The sequence below is a fragment of the Ixodes scapularis genome, unplaced genomic scaffold (genome assembly GCF_016920785.2).
Source record: "Ixodes scapularis isolate PalLabHiFi unplaced genomic scaffold, ASM1692078v2 PGA_scaffold1__304_contigs__length_218370807, whole genome shotgun sequence".
NCBI classification, from domain to species: Eukaryota; Metazoa; Arthropoda; class Arachnida; order Ixodida; family Ixodidae; genus Ixodes; species Ixodes scapularis.
Genome location: NW_024609846.1, coordinates 108,420,081 through 108,437,231, shown reverse-complemented (window position 1 = coordinate 108,437,231; position 17,151 = coordinate 108,420,081). Strand labels below are relative to the sequence as shown.

The 17,151-nt window shown below is 47.5% G+C and overlaps 1 pseudogene; it reads right to left on the bottom strand.

Moving 5' to 3' along the window:
- Positions 1 to 17,151, bottom strand: part of LOC120836259 — a 181,663-nt pseudogene that overhangs the window by 74,706 nt on the left and 89,806 nt on the right.

Genomic DNA, 17,151 nt, shown 5'->3' with positions numbered 1-17,151 from the left:
ATTTCACTAAATTTTAAGTCAGCTTTTATGTTGTTAACGACCTTGGCAGAAGGTTATAAAAGCGTTGTTTTAAATAAATTTTGTTTGATGAGTTTAAGACGTTTGTCTACCACCTTTCTTCAGTTTATTCTAAGTTATCTCCAAGTTGCCTCTCAGTCTCGTGGTTAAAAAATAATGATTTAAACGCACGAGCTCGCCTGGACATTGACCATTTTTTCATGAGTCATGCAATGCCTGTGTTGAAGGGTAACTGCAAAAAATGCGTTTTTTTAAGCAGACTAAATGGGAACAAGCATGTCCCAAAACAAATCTTCCGCGAATAATTTTTTTTTTTTTGCAATATTTACGTTATAGGACGTAGTTTAGTCGGAGTCAGAACCTCTTCACATTTGAAACTCCCGCTCTGTCGACCCCACGAAGAAGTACGCCCCGCCCCTAACTCTTGGTTTTGCTTTTGGATTGACTTGGCTGCGGAGTTGAAGGACGTACGCAGCGTCTCGACTTCCGGTGCGTCTTGTCGAAGATACGCCGCGGGTCGGGGGGGGGGGGGGGGGGGGGGGAGGTGCCGCCGATGTACCCTGGAAGCTAGAGCGGGTTTCCGCTCGTAGTTTTTCTTTGGTTGGAGAAAATCTGGTAACAACGTACGTTTAACATGGCGCCGATATTATTTTTGTTTGACGGAACTCGAGAAGCTCTGTGGTTTGCGAGCATATATAGCGAAGTCTTGACCACAGAAGTTCCCCTGTGATGTTTCCGAAAGACGGAAAGTATCATGCGTAACCGCCGTGTGTGCTTTAAAAGCGAAGGGCGTCACAGGGTCCAACGTTCATGACAGCGCTGCTTTGACTTCGGCGATCTCGTCGTGTTTGGTGCAACACCTCGATGCGACAAAGAACTGAAACGTTCGTGGTGTGTGGTGCGGAGCTTGGAAATAGAAACCCACACTAACACGGAGCGCAAACTGGCTGTTGCGAGGTTGCGGTTCAACGCGTTCACACTTCGTTTAGTCCCGTCGTCGTCAGCTGATTCGGTCCAGCTGGTCCGGGATGACGCAGCGGGCGTCTTTATATGTGAATCTTCCAATTCGTTCCGTTTCAAAATGTGGAAGATTTCCGACGCATACAGTGAGTAGAAAGCTGCGGGTGTTTTTAGCAAAAATTACGCCGTTTTAAATGAACAATGGACTCCGGATTTTGTCCTACATCTGCTTTTTTATGCTTTGTGTTGTTGGACTGCGTTTGCACAGCGACGTGTTTGCACAGCGACGTAGACCGCTCGAGTAGATGATTCGGTCTTGCAACCGACCGGCTATACAGAATTTTAGGGAGACATAAGTCACCACCGATATTTTAATGAAAATCTCTTGGCGAGTTTTTTGCGCACATCGTGCGGTGTGAATAAATTTTGGCAAGATTTCCTACCTGCCCACAGATGCATGAACTGAGACCAGTTTTTACATAGTAAACTTGGTGCGTCTTTAAATTCGGTAGAGGTGTTGGTGCATTTATTATGGCACAATCACTTGAGAGCTCAGAAATTTTGGAGGGCGAGCAAGCTTTCCAAACTTTATCTCTTTTCTCTCTGGCACTGCCCTAGTTCCAGGTTGCAGTTTCTGTAGGCATATCTACTAGCAGGTACAACTGCTTTAAAGCAGGCAAAGGACCCCAGGTAGCACACCATGTCGGCCGATACTGGGATTACGTCGGCCAGTACCGGGAGCTGTACGGCGGATCCCGGCCAGGGACGCCGGTAAGAAACCGATCCCGGCCGATATCGGGGACTCGTTGTCTAAACTGGCCAGCGCCAGCCGGAAAGGTCCCGATACCGGCCGACATCGTTTTCTTGCTGTAGTCACCGGCCAGTCTAGCCGTGGAGTTTCCGGTGGCTGGCCGATATCGTTTTCTTGCTGTAGTCGCTGGCCAGTCTAGCCATGGAGTTTCCGGTGACTGGCCGATATCGTTTTCTTGCTGTAGTCACCGGCCAGTCTAGCCATGGAGTTTCCGGTGACTGGCCGACCTCGTTTTCTTGCTGTAGTCACTGGCCAGTCTAGCCATGGAGTTTCCGGTGACTGGCCGACATCGTTTTCTTGCTGTAGTCAGCGGTCAGTCTAGCCATGGAGTTTCCGGCGACTGGCCGATATCGTTTTCTTTCTGTAATCACCGCCCAGTTCAGCCACGGAGTTTTCGGTGACTGACCGACAACATTTTCTCCCTGCTTTCACGTGCCATTCGAGCCATGCAAGTTTTGATATGTAACCGACATGGTTTTTTCGCTGATATAGAAACTATATGATGGTTACAAATAACCATTATGTTGGACATATGTCTTCAATATGCTAAAAGATGACACCTAATATTATCCTTGGCCTAGTATTAACGCCGCGTCATCCCTAAATCAGTTAACAAAGGCTTATTTCAGTTTTGTTAAAAAAGACGGTATCAAACATGGCTGTGGAATGAAAATTTAATTTGGTTTACATCTATTAATTTTTTAGAGAGCAGCTCTTAGACGCCCGTTTCCGGCTTGAGCGGCATCGCCGTCGCAGTCGCCGCCGCAGTCGCCGTCGGCGTAACCGCGGGTTGCATTAAGGGTAACGTCCCATAATGCAACGCGCGGGTCTTAGTTGTGACCCGCGCATTGCATTATGGGACGTTTCCCATAATGACGGCGTGTGTGACGTCATGAGGGTCCCGCGCGTTGCATTATGGGAAGCGTCCCATGATGCAACGCGCGGTCGGCGACGGCGACGCCAACATCGCCGTCGGCGTAACCGCGCGTTGCGTTATGGAAAACGTCCCATAATGCAACGCACCGTCTCATTTGTGACCCGCGCATTGCATTATGGGAAGCGTCTCATGATGCAACGCGCGGGTCGGCGACGCCAACGTCGCCGTCGGCGTAAAAACGCGTTGAGTTATGGGAAACGTCCTATAATGCAATGTGCAGTCTCATTCGTGACCCGCCCATTGCATTATGGGACATTTCCTATAATGACGTCACAATTGACGTCACGTGTGACGTCACAAGGGTTCCGCACGTTGCATTATGGAAAAAGTCCAATGATACAACACGCGGGTCACTCGTGACCCGCGCGTTGCATCGTGGCGGCGAAACTTGCTTTCGATGAGTTGGGCATTTTTACTGCGGCACTGCGCTTCCGTAAAAATTTCCTCATGTTCTCAACGGCAAGTCTCAGGGCTTACACAGGGGTTTAAAGAGCTTCTTCGACGAATGAGTACGAACGAGTAGAAAACGTGTCTTCAGCATGTTGCCACCAGCCTCCACAACGCTCCAAAAACGCGATTTTTCAACATGCAAAATCGCCGATCGGTGGCTTCACTCTCGCGCTGCAGCTGCAGCGACCAAGCGGGGATGCGCGATCCAGCCCTTTGCCCAGGCAGATGCCGAGCGCTCCGCGCAAGCGGTCGTTGAGCGGTCGGCCTCAGTAAGCGATCCACCCAGTTGCACGCGCTGCCACCGCTTTCATAGCGTCTGCCCTCGCTTTTTAACAGTTTCGGTTCAAAAATGTTGACCCCGACGTTAAGACATAATTTATTTTCCCCTACAGTTATATAAACCCGATGAATCAATGTATTGTACTTTTGAATGTATTGTACATTCGTGAAAAGTCAGATAATCGAAAACTCAAGCGGCGCATTCGGTCACGGCGTGATAGCATGAAAGGAAACTGCTCAATCGAAACCGAAACTGAGTGGCCAACTAGTTCCCAGAGGGCACTTCGTCGAAGCGTCGTGTATTTCTTCGTGCCCCCGTTTTTTTTTGTTTTTTTTTTTTTTTTATAGAGTAGCACAGTAGCACAATTATATATTTGCGACTTCGTGTTTAGACTAGAACAGACCTTATCCAGCATCGAGCCAGCTGTTGATAGACTTTGCTAGGAAGCCGATCCAGCATCCAATCCAAAGCCGGACAAGGTGAAGGTGAGCAAACACAAATGGCGAGCGGGTCGTTGGCGTAGTTCGCGGCATGGTTCAGGTACGTTGGCTCCAGGGTTGAAAAATTGTATGTGACCGTGGTGGCGAGTGAAAGCGCTGCATGTAAATCTATGCGGGACAGAAGTCGCTCGAAGTTACCGCCTGTGCTTTGATTTTGATGTTCGTGTTCTGTCGGTTTCGTCGTATGTAGGCCTAGTGAACCAACTTCCGCTCAACAACGCTTGCTGGTGGTTGACTCGACGGTGTTGACGGCCCTTCGCCGTATCCCGACGATCGTTTCGTCGGCATGTCCCGCAAGACGGAGTAGCCGTCAAGTAAGAGAAATTACGAGCAGCAGGAAAGGGATGCGGCCGCGTATTATTTCGTAGTGGCGAGCGGCGGCACTTTTCTGTTTACGTTCGCGCACGTTTTTGCATCGGCTTCTGCCCGTTCGTAGTGTAGATGCCCTTTGCCTTTCGTCGCATCGTGCTGTTTCCACGCTTCGAGCGCACCTTCGGGGCTCCCGGCCGAGTATGGACGAATGTCGCGCCGCTAGCCCGGCGAGACGGTGACCGGTCGGCAGCGGCCTCCGTGTGTTGTTGTAAGCGTTGAAGTGAAATTAAGGGGGGGGGGGGGGGGGGGGATAGAGTCAATCGTGTATGCGCGCTAGGCGCATTTGTCACTGACTTGGGTTAGGGTGAGGGGAGGAGATAGAAGTATGAGTCGGGCGTCAGGAGCGTCGTCTCACCGTCCCGCTAGCTCGTCATCCCATCGTCGCGCTTAATCCGTGAGTGAGTGAGTGAGTGAGTGAGTGAGTGAGTGAGTGTGTGTGTGTGTGCGTGCGTGCGTGCGTGCGTGTGCGTGCGTGTGTGCGTGCGTGCGTGCGTGTGTGTGTGTGTGTGGGGGGGGGGGGTGTAGCACTGGTGGCTGGCACCGCGCGGTGTCCGGTGATCAAGGCGGTCTCCGGGGGCGACCGCGCCGTGTTGGTAGAGGCATGCTAGCTCGCCGAGACGCTGCTGGCGGGGCATCGGTTTGTGCCGTCCGCGAGACGCTTGTCCGTTATTTTATTTATCCTTGCATCAGGTTTTAGATTATGGCGGTAACCTTGCATTGTTTGCCATACTTCGCAAAGTCGTAACAATTTTTCTACAGGCGACTCCTAGAGCCGCTCGTCAAATTTTGCGGCACGCAATACAACTTTTTTTTTTTTTTTTTTCGACACAACATTTTTTTTTGCATTATAACTTAGCGGTATATCGAAACTTTCTGCTCGTAGCGCAATCGCACCAATGCTGAAAAATTCCGCACGTACTGGCTAACTGTCATCTTCGTAAGCTCGGCTCGTTTTTCCGAGTTCACATCAAACAAAACTAGGTTCCTTCTATGAAAATACAGTGTACCGTTAAATACCGGGCAAGCGTGCACTCAAACTTTTGAAATAATCGCAAAAAAATGGGGGATGGGTGCTTGTTCGGTCGTCAATTTTACATATAAATGTACTGTGCGTATTTCCTCAGATCTCACAAATTTGGTAATGGGCGCTTAATGTGGAATGGGCGGATGCACGGTATTCTACGGTATGTCCAGGCAGTTAGCGGCATCCTACGCCTTGGTAAGCACAACCGCGCGTTGTGAAGTCCACCACCGGCATGGCACAGGGCCCCGTCCTTACCTAGCGTGCCGTCATATGCAAGGAATGTATACTCCGTTCGCCCCTAAGCTGAGACTAGAATCTCCGCCTTCCGTGCGAGCTCGCTGGCTTCTGCAGTGCTTTGGTTGCGCGTGCCTGCGTGATCGCACTTGTGTTAGCAAGGGCAGAAAGCTTGCGTTGAAGCTTCTAGTCTCAGCTTAAAAATGAACAGAGTATAGTCGAAACGCCATTGCCATTGCTTGAAAAACTGGATGTAAATAAGCTATTTGCACGAAACCTCGGTATCATGAAACCGTGGCAAGTAAAAAGCTACAAAGCATGGTGTAAACAGACCTTTACGCGAAATGAGCACCGTTTTTCTCTTTTACTGCTACTTTTATTACTTGGCGTATACCGGAATGCGACGCCGTTGTGTTTCATTGTGGCCGTGCATGGGGATATAGCCATGGAGTTATTATAATATATGCTAAAGGTTGCGAAGACCTGACAGTGTGAAGTAACTTGAATGAACATCATGTCTGACCACGCCTTTTATTCTAGTGAGGAGGAGTACTGTTCATCGAAGAGAATGACGAAATAACGGTGGCGTCCGTCCCTCTGTTGTGGTTCGACGTGAGTATGAAACAACGGCGGGTGGCCAAGCAAAATGCCTGGGGCGGACATCTTGTCTCGTGTGGGACCGGGCCAAGCACCAGACCCTGACTGGCCTTCGTTCAGAGCATCAAGTTTGCAGAAATGCAGTAAGTATTATTTTGTACTGTTCCTTTTCATCTAAAGTCCTGATAATGTGCTAATACACGTTTCTGATCTGCCCTCTGTTAGCATGCTTGACCAGATTAGCTTGCGTGCAGTTGCTCAATTTAGTTAGCTCCATAATCTTCGTAGTGACACATGTACAATTACAGTAGTGACTGAGTCCTTCAATACGCTACTGCTCACAAAACTTTCTCGTAATGCTGTGGGAAAGCATTGCATGCTGCCAAGAACGACCGTGGTGCTGTCCTACTCTGGAGAGGTTTTAGACGGACAGCTTAGATGCTTGTTTTTAGGTGCAGCAAGTTCGCTTCGGCGCCGTGCTGTGCAGCTTCTGTTTGTACCTTGAAATGTTGTACCAATGGCCCGATTTTGGTGTTTTGTGAGATTGAGATCTCGTCAGGCTTGTACTGAGGGAGCTGACCTTTCTTTAACAGACACGTCGCCTGCTAACGTGAGTAAATAGGGAGGGTTTGTCTGCCCTAGAGTGTCATTTGCTGCGGGAAACAAGACGCCATTGCGTCGTCTGCTACCAGAACCGAAGAAAGGTGGATATCTGTTACACACTGTATGCTGCAAGTGAAACGATAGAAAACAAAGTTGTATTGGGAACTTCTGCTATTTAACAAGGGGCGCAATTAATGACCTGTGCTTTACTTGGAAGTGCCAATTCATTCTAAAGCGTCATATGCCTAGGTGCGAGGTATCATGTGACCACAGAGCAGCCGCTTGCAGCCAATTTCGTTTTCTATACCAGGGCAAGTGTTCTTAACGGGATTCTCTCCCATTCTTAGACGGTTGGTAGTTAAAAAAAGAGGCCGTCCTGAAAGCCCAGAAAATGGCAGTTCCAACAAGGGTACAGGCACCAAGTTAGGCCTAATAGGCACGGACCTATATATCAGATTTTTAAACTGGTGCTTATCGCAGCCAAGCGCAGCGTGTCTCGCGTGCGTCGCCGACGAATCAGTATTTTTATTTCCTTTGATTGTCAAAAAACATCATAAAACTTTGTGGGAGCATTCATTTTGACCATACAAGCCAAAACTGTGAAGTTCTGAAAATTGGGGCCGTGTCTCCTTTTTAGAAAGTTTATTTGATTAACACATTTTTTTAATTAAATTTATGAATATTGCATACAAATTATAACGTCTCTTAAATTTTTACAAAAATTTGAAACACTCACTGTGTCTGGCAACTGTTCCAAAGCTACCCAAACCATCCGAAACACCTGAAGGTTCAAGCGTTCTTCTGAACCGTCCCGAAACCCAGGTTTCTGAAAAAGTTTCTTCGCATCATCAGTGCATAATGTTGATCAGCAAAATGGATAATGCTTTCTTATGCCTTGGTTACCTTGCAGCCTTCGACGCTCAGCTGCTTAGACCGTGATAGACCTGCACATCCAGAATGGGCACCTACAGCAGCAGAACAGGGAACTGCAAGTCTGTTGGGCAGGTGCTCGGGCACGTGGTGTCTTTCAAGCACCAGGGAGAGCAGGCGAGGCCCGGGGAACAGGCGACGCCCCAGGAACTGGCCAGGCCTGAACCACCCGAGCTGTTCCTGATGCCTCTCCGCAACATGGAACAGCTTAGTGCTGCAGAAGCGCAGCTGAAGAACTTCACCAACAGGACACTGCCGGTATTTATGTGTCCTCTTTTTCACAATATTGACGGGTATAAGGCTGCGATTCTTACTTTGTGGTTTAACTTGGGCCTTTTACCGTAATATTTCAAGTGGATGCCCACCCAAACTATGTTTTAAGCACAGTCGGTGGCAAATTAAAAATGAGTAAGTTGCGCTACCTTCATTACGGGCCTTCTATTATTTATAATAGCAGAGTGCATGCACAGCCAATGCACAAGGGAAGGCTATTTATTGTAAGGGGTACCCTTAAACTGAACCCTGCAATAGAATTGTGTCAAGGTGACGCAACGCCAGTTGCACGTTTTGCAAGTCAGCTTTAGTAGCCTGCGTAAAATTTTTGCAATTGTTAAACTGCGTTTCATAGAGGCTACTGAAGGGAGAAATGATAGACGGTGGCCACCAAAAATTAAATATCTGTGCATCATTACATTTTTGAACAGTTCTTTCCACCCGAAGGTCGTGTAGACAAGAGGCCTTCATGTGCATCCTCATTGAATGGCATTTTAAGTCTTTTTCAACTGCCGCTTCTTGAAATATTTTTAAGTAAAACATTTCACAACGGGGGAAGTAACATCGCCCAACACATTTGCCTTTGGGTGCTTACAATATGTCGGCCTGCAAATAATCGTAAATCATGCTGATTTGCTCTGACACTTCTGCCCGTTTTATCCTTAGAAGTTAAATTCCGCACCTGCAACAACTCTCGCCGTGAGTATGTGTGCGGAGCACGCACGAACCTGCCTGCGTGCTTTTTTGTGTTCAATGCTTGCTTGACAGAATGATCAGATTGAGATGCTGTAGTATATATTGGGCTTCTTTTGGCTTTGTTCCTGTTCTCACTTCAGGCTATAGTCAAGAGATGTAAATATTTAGGGCGATAAATTCATTGGTGCTTTCGGCATCTGCTACAGAAGTAAAGGTACTGTCGTGAGCAAAAGTCTGGATAACACGGGAGCGCCGACCGAATTGCATCGCCGCGCTCCCTGACGGCGCGGCGCCTGGTGCCGAGACCCGCGCAATGCGCACCCGCGTCCTTTCTTATCTGCTGGCCCACTCGTTCGCTCGCTTCAACGCGATGCGCTCCTGAGCGATTAAATGGGCGCTAGGTGCCGCCCCGGAACCAAGATTCCCATAGCCCCCCTCACCGCTCGGGACGAGCTCGCGTACTACGCTGCACGTGCCTTTTGCACATATCTTTCCCGCGACTCGGCGACGCGTTAAAAACTCTCGCTTCCCTCCATTCGTTATTTTTAAGCTTCCCCCTATATTTGCCCCGGCTACAATGCAAACAGCTGCTGCTCAATTTATTATGCACGCGTTGTAAAGGGTCAAGAATTCAAGAAAACAACGAGAAAAAAAAAAGTACTGGCCACAAATTCTCAGCATGGTTGTTCGCGAAGTGACCTTAAAATGTTCAGTTTGACATCAGCTGTGATGACTTGTACCGGAAGTCATAAAATAAAGCGGCTATGCAACGATTTTAGGACAATGGCCAAATACTTATGGGAGTTGTTCTCGGACACTTCTAAAGTGAAGAACAGAAAAGCGATTTAGTCTGTGTGCCCTAATTATAATTTTAAACAATAGCAAAGATTCAAGTTTCCGGCACCCCTCAACTCTCCGAATGACGTGCTCAGTGACGTCGACGTGAGGATGCACCGGTTTCCGAGCGCTCTCCTCAAGGATGTTTCTTCTATCTCTCTCTACTGCTCTTCGTGAGGCGTTGAGCTGCAGCGATCCCAGCGTCACCGTCACGGCGCGTGACGGTGACGCAGAAAGCAGAAATGGAATATTTCCATTTCTGCTTTGGGATTACACAACAGAATTGCAACATTTTGCAGGAAGGTGATGCTTTTTCGATTCTTTCTGACGCCATCAACAATAAAAAAATCACAAGCCACCCAAACTGAACCAGCGCCTCTTTTTCCTTTCGCTTTCTGTCTTGTTTTTTCTTGGGAGGGGGTTGAATAAATATTTCTTTCTTATTTGGCGTTTTCTTTTTGCTCGTCATTCACCACTTTACCACGCGTGCATGTTTTTACCAGAGTTTTTAACGCGTCGCCGAGTCGCGGGTAAAATATGCGCAAACGGCGCGTGCCGCGTAGTATGCGAGCTCGTCCCGAGCGGCGAGCGGGGCTATGGGAATCTTGGTTCCCGGGGCGGCACCTAGCGCCCACTTAATCGCTCAGGAGCGCATCGCTTTGAAGCGAGCGAACGAGTGGGCCAGCAGATAAGAAAGGACGCGCGTGCGCATTGCGCGGGTCTCGGCACCAGGCGCCGCACCGTCAGGGAGCGCGGCGAGGCAATTCGGTCGGCGCTCCCGTGTTATCCAGACTTTTGCTCACGACAGTACATGGTTGAAAATAACTTTTAGCCTGGTCTAAAATCGCTTTTGAGTGTGCCCACCATATGCGTATGCCCAAACAAATTTGTAAGGGGTTGCCAGATAAATCTTAATTAACTCCATCTTTACTTTATATTAGTAGTGCATTTCCAAAATGAGATGTTAACCAGTCCTAATTGAAGGTCACCCTATGAGAGGAAATCAAAATTTCCAAGGTGAAAGAGTAACTGTCATTGCATCTGCCACTTTATTCAGGGGGTGTGAGTGCATGCGCAGCTGTGTCTCCAGGCATAGCATACGGTAGTCGCACAAGCGATTATTACACGAGGCGAGCTTGAGCTGAGTAAGTTGGTTCATTGGCCTACAGGGCCACCACTGAGTCAGCACTAAACAAAAATATGGAAAGGTAACTACTCATACTGTGCTGCTGTTGCCATTTTTTGCAACTATCATGACGGTTTTGGTCAATTCCTGCCTTTTTATGCCTTTTTCAATTCCAGTCTTCGTAAAGTTGTAAAATAGGTGATAAATTTGCAGGGTGACTAGCCGGCAGCTAGACTAAGCTTTAACAAAGTCAAGATGTGCAGGGTCTTGAATGCACTGTTTTGAGAACCACATACATTATTAAAATTACCGAATGGATGCTGATGGGCAAAGAGGATCCATCAAAACGTTTGCACAATTTGAACGTTGCAACGAAAATGCACTGTTTTGAGAACCACATACATTGTTGAAATTACCGAGTGGATGCTGATGGGCAAAGAGGATCCATCAAAACGTTTGCACAATTTGAACGTTGCAACGAATTTGACTGACTAATGAGATTCAGCGGAGTATGGAGGGAAATATTTTAATCTTTCTGGTTTCGTCTAAGACAGGTAGAGTTGCCATATATTCTAATATTTGTTATTCTCTCTCTAGTCAATATTGTAACCTTTTGATGCATGTATAGTTTGGCTTGCTGCATTTACCTGGGCATTCACATTCTCTTACTTGAGACATGTTCATACCATTGTATCTGCATATAAATAACTTCATTGACATATTGAGAACATATTTTGTCTTTCTAGGAGGAGCAGCTCGTGTCTCTAGGAGACAGCAAGAACCTGCAGAAGGTGGTGCGAGAGGTGGTGGGACGCCTGTTCTCAAAGCACAAGTCCAGGAGCAGTTCTCCGGCCCTTCTGGGCTACCAAGGAAAGTCAAGGTTCAAGGACGCCATGATGTGTAAGGTGGTCATCGGTAATGCATATTCTTTACTAGCTATTAAATTGATGGTATCTCTATTGGGGCTCAATAGACAAGCACAATCTTTGAAATATGTTGACAATGAAAGGGAAACTGAAACACTTCTTGACAAAAAAACGAGTTATAGGTGACTTCTGGCATATTTTTGTCCTGTGAATCTGAATATCGCTTTCGTTTTCCCTGAAGGTGTAACTAGACGCGAGAAAACACGAAAAGCCTCAGAGCAGTCGTGACGTCGTACTAGGATCTTTGGGGCGCCAAGCACGTGTCGCTCGTGTGGGCGGCGCGTGCAATTGCAAGCTTGCCTGTTGTATTTTTCCACACTGACGCCAGTTGTGGCGTCTATTTCTGACCTTTTTACAAATACAAGAGTTCACGTGCATAGGTTTGACAAGAGCTGAAGATGAGCGAGAGCAGAAATTCCGAAAACTCCCAGCATGACGTCACGCCCCGGGAAGGAGGGGCTTCAGCTGTACTTTAGAAATTAATTTCTGCAGCCTCCATGCACCAGATTGAAAAAATAAACTCGATATTCGTGATCCTGGAGGCCATATCAAGACGATTTTGGTGTTCTTCCTCAAATACAGAACACCTTCAGTTTCCCGTTAAGTCTTGCGATATGCAAAATTTAAATCGTCAATTCCTGTCGTTTTTTTTTTTTTCATTTGATTTGCATTTTTTATTATGAATATCTCCTGTGTTAGCATTCTCGGAACCTTCATACTGAAAAGCAGCGTTTTGAAGGAACTGTGAAAAAAGGTTTTTGTTGGTCTTGTCTTGTTATCCTGTTAGTTTCCAGGTTGAAAATCTAATGACGACCATTTAGAGGCCTTGGTCTGCAGAGTGTCAGTTGGGGAAGATTTGCTCTTTTTTTAGCCACTCGTCTCTGCGCCCCACCCCTTCTCGCCCTCCGCCCCGTCTCGCCCCCCATTTCACATTAATAGGATGTTGCGTGAAATAGCCATATGCCTCCATAGAATCTGCACCTTAGCGTGGTAGCCAAACCCACAATCTCCACCTCTGTGGTGCTCTCTTTCTGTCACCTTTGAATTGCAGGCTAGGTGAGGGACCTATATTTACACTCAGGAAACGCTCACAAACTGCAGTGTGTGAACAGCACCTTGTGTGTAGCTAATATGCAAGATATTGGCTTCCCCTATCCCTCAACTAATCTTTGTGATCTGACAATTCTCTTTACAGGTGCCATACAAAGTTGCACTCGTGCAGCGTGGACGCGGTGCAGAAGTGGCTGACGGGCAGGGAGGCGGGCAAGGGCAAGAGAGTTAAAAAGACGGACACTCCACTGGTGGTTCCAACCGCCTTTGACGATGAGGGACATTCTGGCTGAGGAGCTAGCTGCTATGGATGCACGAGTCACAATAAAGAATGTCACGGTAAAGAAAATTTTGTATGTTCCCTTCTTGTACTACCCACAATATGCATCTGGGCGACAGATGAATGGGACATGTCGTCTCAACGAGTATACAATAATTGCCATGAGTATACTGTATACATGGAGAAAGTCAATTGTTCACACAGAATTGTTTCTTAAAATTGCACAAATACTAAACCGGCTTTTTTCAATTCAAGTCCAAAAAACATGTTAAAAACGGTCAGCACCTATAAAAGATATGAAAACCAATAAAATAGTTCGGACTGAGAAATTTAGCATTTCCACATTTAAGTCAATTTGATCTACTGAGAAGTTAGCTGTTCAAAAATGCAGTAGGATGTCATTCCTGGGCTTTAAAGCCTGACACGGCTAGCATTCTGCTGGTTCTAGGCTGGGTACACTGAATGACGTGACGCATACGCTGGTGCTGATCCGCAATTTCTCAGGCACTGACCCGCAATTACGCTGGCACTGATCTGATTTTACGTTGGGACTAATCCGCAATTGGACTGGCTCTGACCCGGAAACACGCTGGCACACTGATGGTTTCCTACCGTACCACCGGTTCCGTGCCGGGGATCTGTCTCGGGAGCTCGCTGGGAACATCCCGTATTCCCGGCATCCCGGTTTCCCAATAAGTTCCCGGTACTGGCCGGATTCCGGCATTGGGCCCGGCCGATGTCGCCCCTTGGGGCGTTTCCGGTACTGGCCGGTATCGGTATCCCGGCAGGCCAATACCGCCCCATCCCCAACCCGGCGTGTTGTGCTACTTGGGACTCGGAATTCAGGACGCTGCGGACTCCTTGTTTTGCGTTTTTCTCAAGATGACTGGAAAAGTGCTTTGGCGAGTAATGCGGAATATGCAAACAATTTTGTTATGTCCGTCGTTTGCGTCTGTCCAGCAAACCGAATAGGATGATCTACAAACGCGCAATCACAAGCCAAGATTTTCGATAACATTACACATTCAATTCAGACAACTGAACGTAAGGTGGCTCGGAAGCCGGAAAAAAATCTGTCATCTAACGCAGAATTCGGACCTCCGAAGGCTTTTGCGGATAGCTGTTACGTAACAACTAGGCGCAGGTTTTTCCCGTAACAGCTGTGTCTCAGTCGTAGACGTTCGGTGCACCCCGTGCGAATCTCGCAGGCGCCTGGAGCGGAATGACGAGAACATACCTGGACACGTTTTTTCGCTAGGCTAACGCCCGGTTGCGTCTAGCAAAATAGCATCCAGATTGTCATCTGTCGGGGCGACATGGCTGCTAGAAGACTCGCTGTCGCGATCACTCCTCTGGCAGCACTTTACACAGCAACAGCGCCGATTTAGAAAAGCTAACATCTCCAAAACGACAACACTTGCACGCGCAAGCAAAAAAAAGAAAAAAACACGCTAAGAAAGCAAAGGAGAACGAAAGTAACTAACCGCGCTCTGAAAACCAAAACCCCATGTCGCTTCAAATCACTAGCATCTGCGACAGCTGCTAAACACACACTACTTCCCTTCGGGAAGTCTCTTGCATGCAAGTGGGTAAACACGAAACACTGATCACTTCGGCGAAACGACTAGTCGAGATAGACGAGACAGGCGGAAGCAAAGACTTCGGCGGCCATAAAAGAATGGCGAAGCTTTTGTTTGTTCTGGTATGAATCCGAACGGGAGTGCTCGTCTTGTAAACCTTTTGTAAAGAATAATAACTCTCATTACATGGGTCAATCTTTAAACGTGAAATTGTGCCACTCAAAAAGAAATTACAGCACATCACAAAGGTTTAACAACCAAGATCTAAGCTGTCAATCAATCTTTAGCCAATGAGAAAGGTCGCTATCGCACGTCGTTCCGCTACGTATAGCAGCCAGTCCGTGACGTATAGCAGCCAGTCCGTGACGTAAATACCAATTTTGGGCGCGCAATTCAAAACAGTCCAAATAGCCACAAACTAAAATCAGTCTCGCGCAATAAATATCGCTGTAAGTTTTTTTTTTTATTTTTTCGCAGAAACGTTGTTTTAAGACGTGCTTGTTCCAATTAGGCTATTTAAAAAACACTTTTTTTTCGCAGTTACCTTTTAAACGAGACCACATTGCAAAGGTATGCCGATTAAGTGACCTTCGAGACACAGCTGGCAAACAAAAGGAAAAGGTGAAAATGATCACAATGTTTTCGTCACTCAAGAACCTTATGGAAAAATTGTCACCAGCAGTATACAAGGTACACTCGTGAAATTGCAGGTTGACAGAGGTACAAAGCTGAAAGTTCTTGACACGAAGTCATAGCAAATGAGTGGACGTCCCAGCCTACAAAAATGTGATGATAATGTCTTCTGGTTCAATCGGGGAATGATTACGCATCAGCAACACCCTGAGGAGCTCGAAGCGTTGGTAACTGATATGCGACAGATCAACCTGCTTGCAAAGACTTGGACCGACAAGTTGAAGCTGGGCCTCAGCAAAATGTTTGTGTGATCTGTAAAACTGGAAGATGAAACCTCGCTCCAGAGAATGCTGGCAAGGTTTCCGAGCTTGTTCACTGGTGCCTTGGGTTGTTGCACTTAAGTCGAAGTTGATCTTGGTTCAAGCCTGACGGAAACCCAAGGTTCTTCAAACTTAGCCTAATGACGTTAGCTTCGCAAGAAGCGGTAAAACGATACTTGTACAAGCAAGTCAAGAATAGAGTTTCTTCACTCGTGAACTTCTAGTGGGCAACTCCGATTCTTGTTATTCCAAAGTCGGATGGATCAGTTCAGTTACGCGGTGACTTCTGTGTTACTGTAAACTCGCAGCTCGACATTGCCCAGCGCCCACTGCTACATCGATAAGAACTGTTTGCCAAGCTCACCGAAGGCAATAAATTAAAGAAACGGATTTGTGAGAGGTGTACTTTCAGTGGGAGCTCGACTGGGACGTAAGGACAGCACTATTGATGAAAACTCACAAAGACCGATTAAAATTCAACAAGATGCCTTTTGAGGACGCATCCGCCCAGCAGTTTTCTAGCGCATAACAAACCAGGTAACTGTTGCACTGGACGATGTCGCTTGCTGCCTCGGCGACATCATCGTGACCGGAAAAAACTCTGCTCAGCATTTACGGAACCTAGAACGAGTTCTTCAGCATCTCCTACATTACGACTTCATTATCAAGAAAGTATATTCCGCCTTATTTCAAGAAAAGTTCGAATACGTCTGGCTAGTCGCATCTCAGAACGCCTTACACCATCAAGGAAAACGATGTCGTCAAATGTACATATTCCTGAGCCCAAGAGCATTGAAAAGCTAAGATCTCTGCTCGGCAAGGTGCAGTACACTGTTAGCAAAAATAAGACGCCCAGACCTGTAAACCGTTGTCCCATAGCGGACATGTCAAAACGTGTTCGTTTTACACGCAGCCATGTGTGTTATTTGTCTACACATGAGGTGCTGTGTAAACTTTGACAGATACACCGTGTATGCCTTCCGCGGAACAAGGCGAAGCGTGTTTTTCTATAAAACATGGCGGCCAGCAGCCGGGAACACGCAATGGACGAGCCCAGCGAGCCGCGCGCCGTTCCGCCTAATTGAGAGCACTCAGGACGCGTTTGTTCTCGTTCGATGTCTTTTATGCACAGTAAACAGTCTCCAAGCGGCGGACGAAGCTACGCGCAAAGGTAAGTATTTACTTGCGTTGTCGGCGGTCGTCGGCGTCGGTAGCTACGAGGCACCGCTAGACAGAAAAACGAATGCCGAACTTACCTTTATAAGTAACTCAAGCAACTATTTGGAATCGGGCGGTAACTTTCGCCATCTAGCGAGATTTCTAACAGCCTATATAAAAAAAAGTGAAAGCCGTTTACAACTCCCTGTAACACCGAATTAGAGCGCAGCTCTTGAGGAGGAGGAGGGAAGGGTACTGGGGGGTGAAGTGACCTGGGGGGGGTCACGTGACCTTGGGGAGTCACGTGACCATGCCGATGATGTCATCAGTGACGTCACTGATGACGTCATCAGTGACGATGACGATGCGGACTCCGATGACATCATCAGCGATGATGACGATGCGGATGTCGGTGACGTCATCAGTGACGTCACTGATGACGTCATCTGTGATGATGACGATGACGATGCGGATGCCCCCCGAAGTGACGTGACCCCCGCCGAGGTCACGTGACCTCCCCGAGGACGTCATCTATGACGTCACCAGCATCTGCATC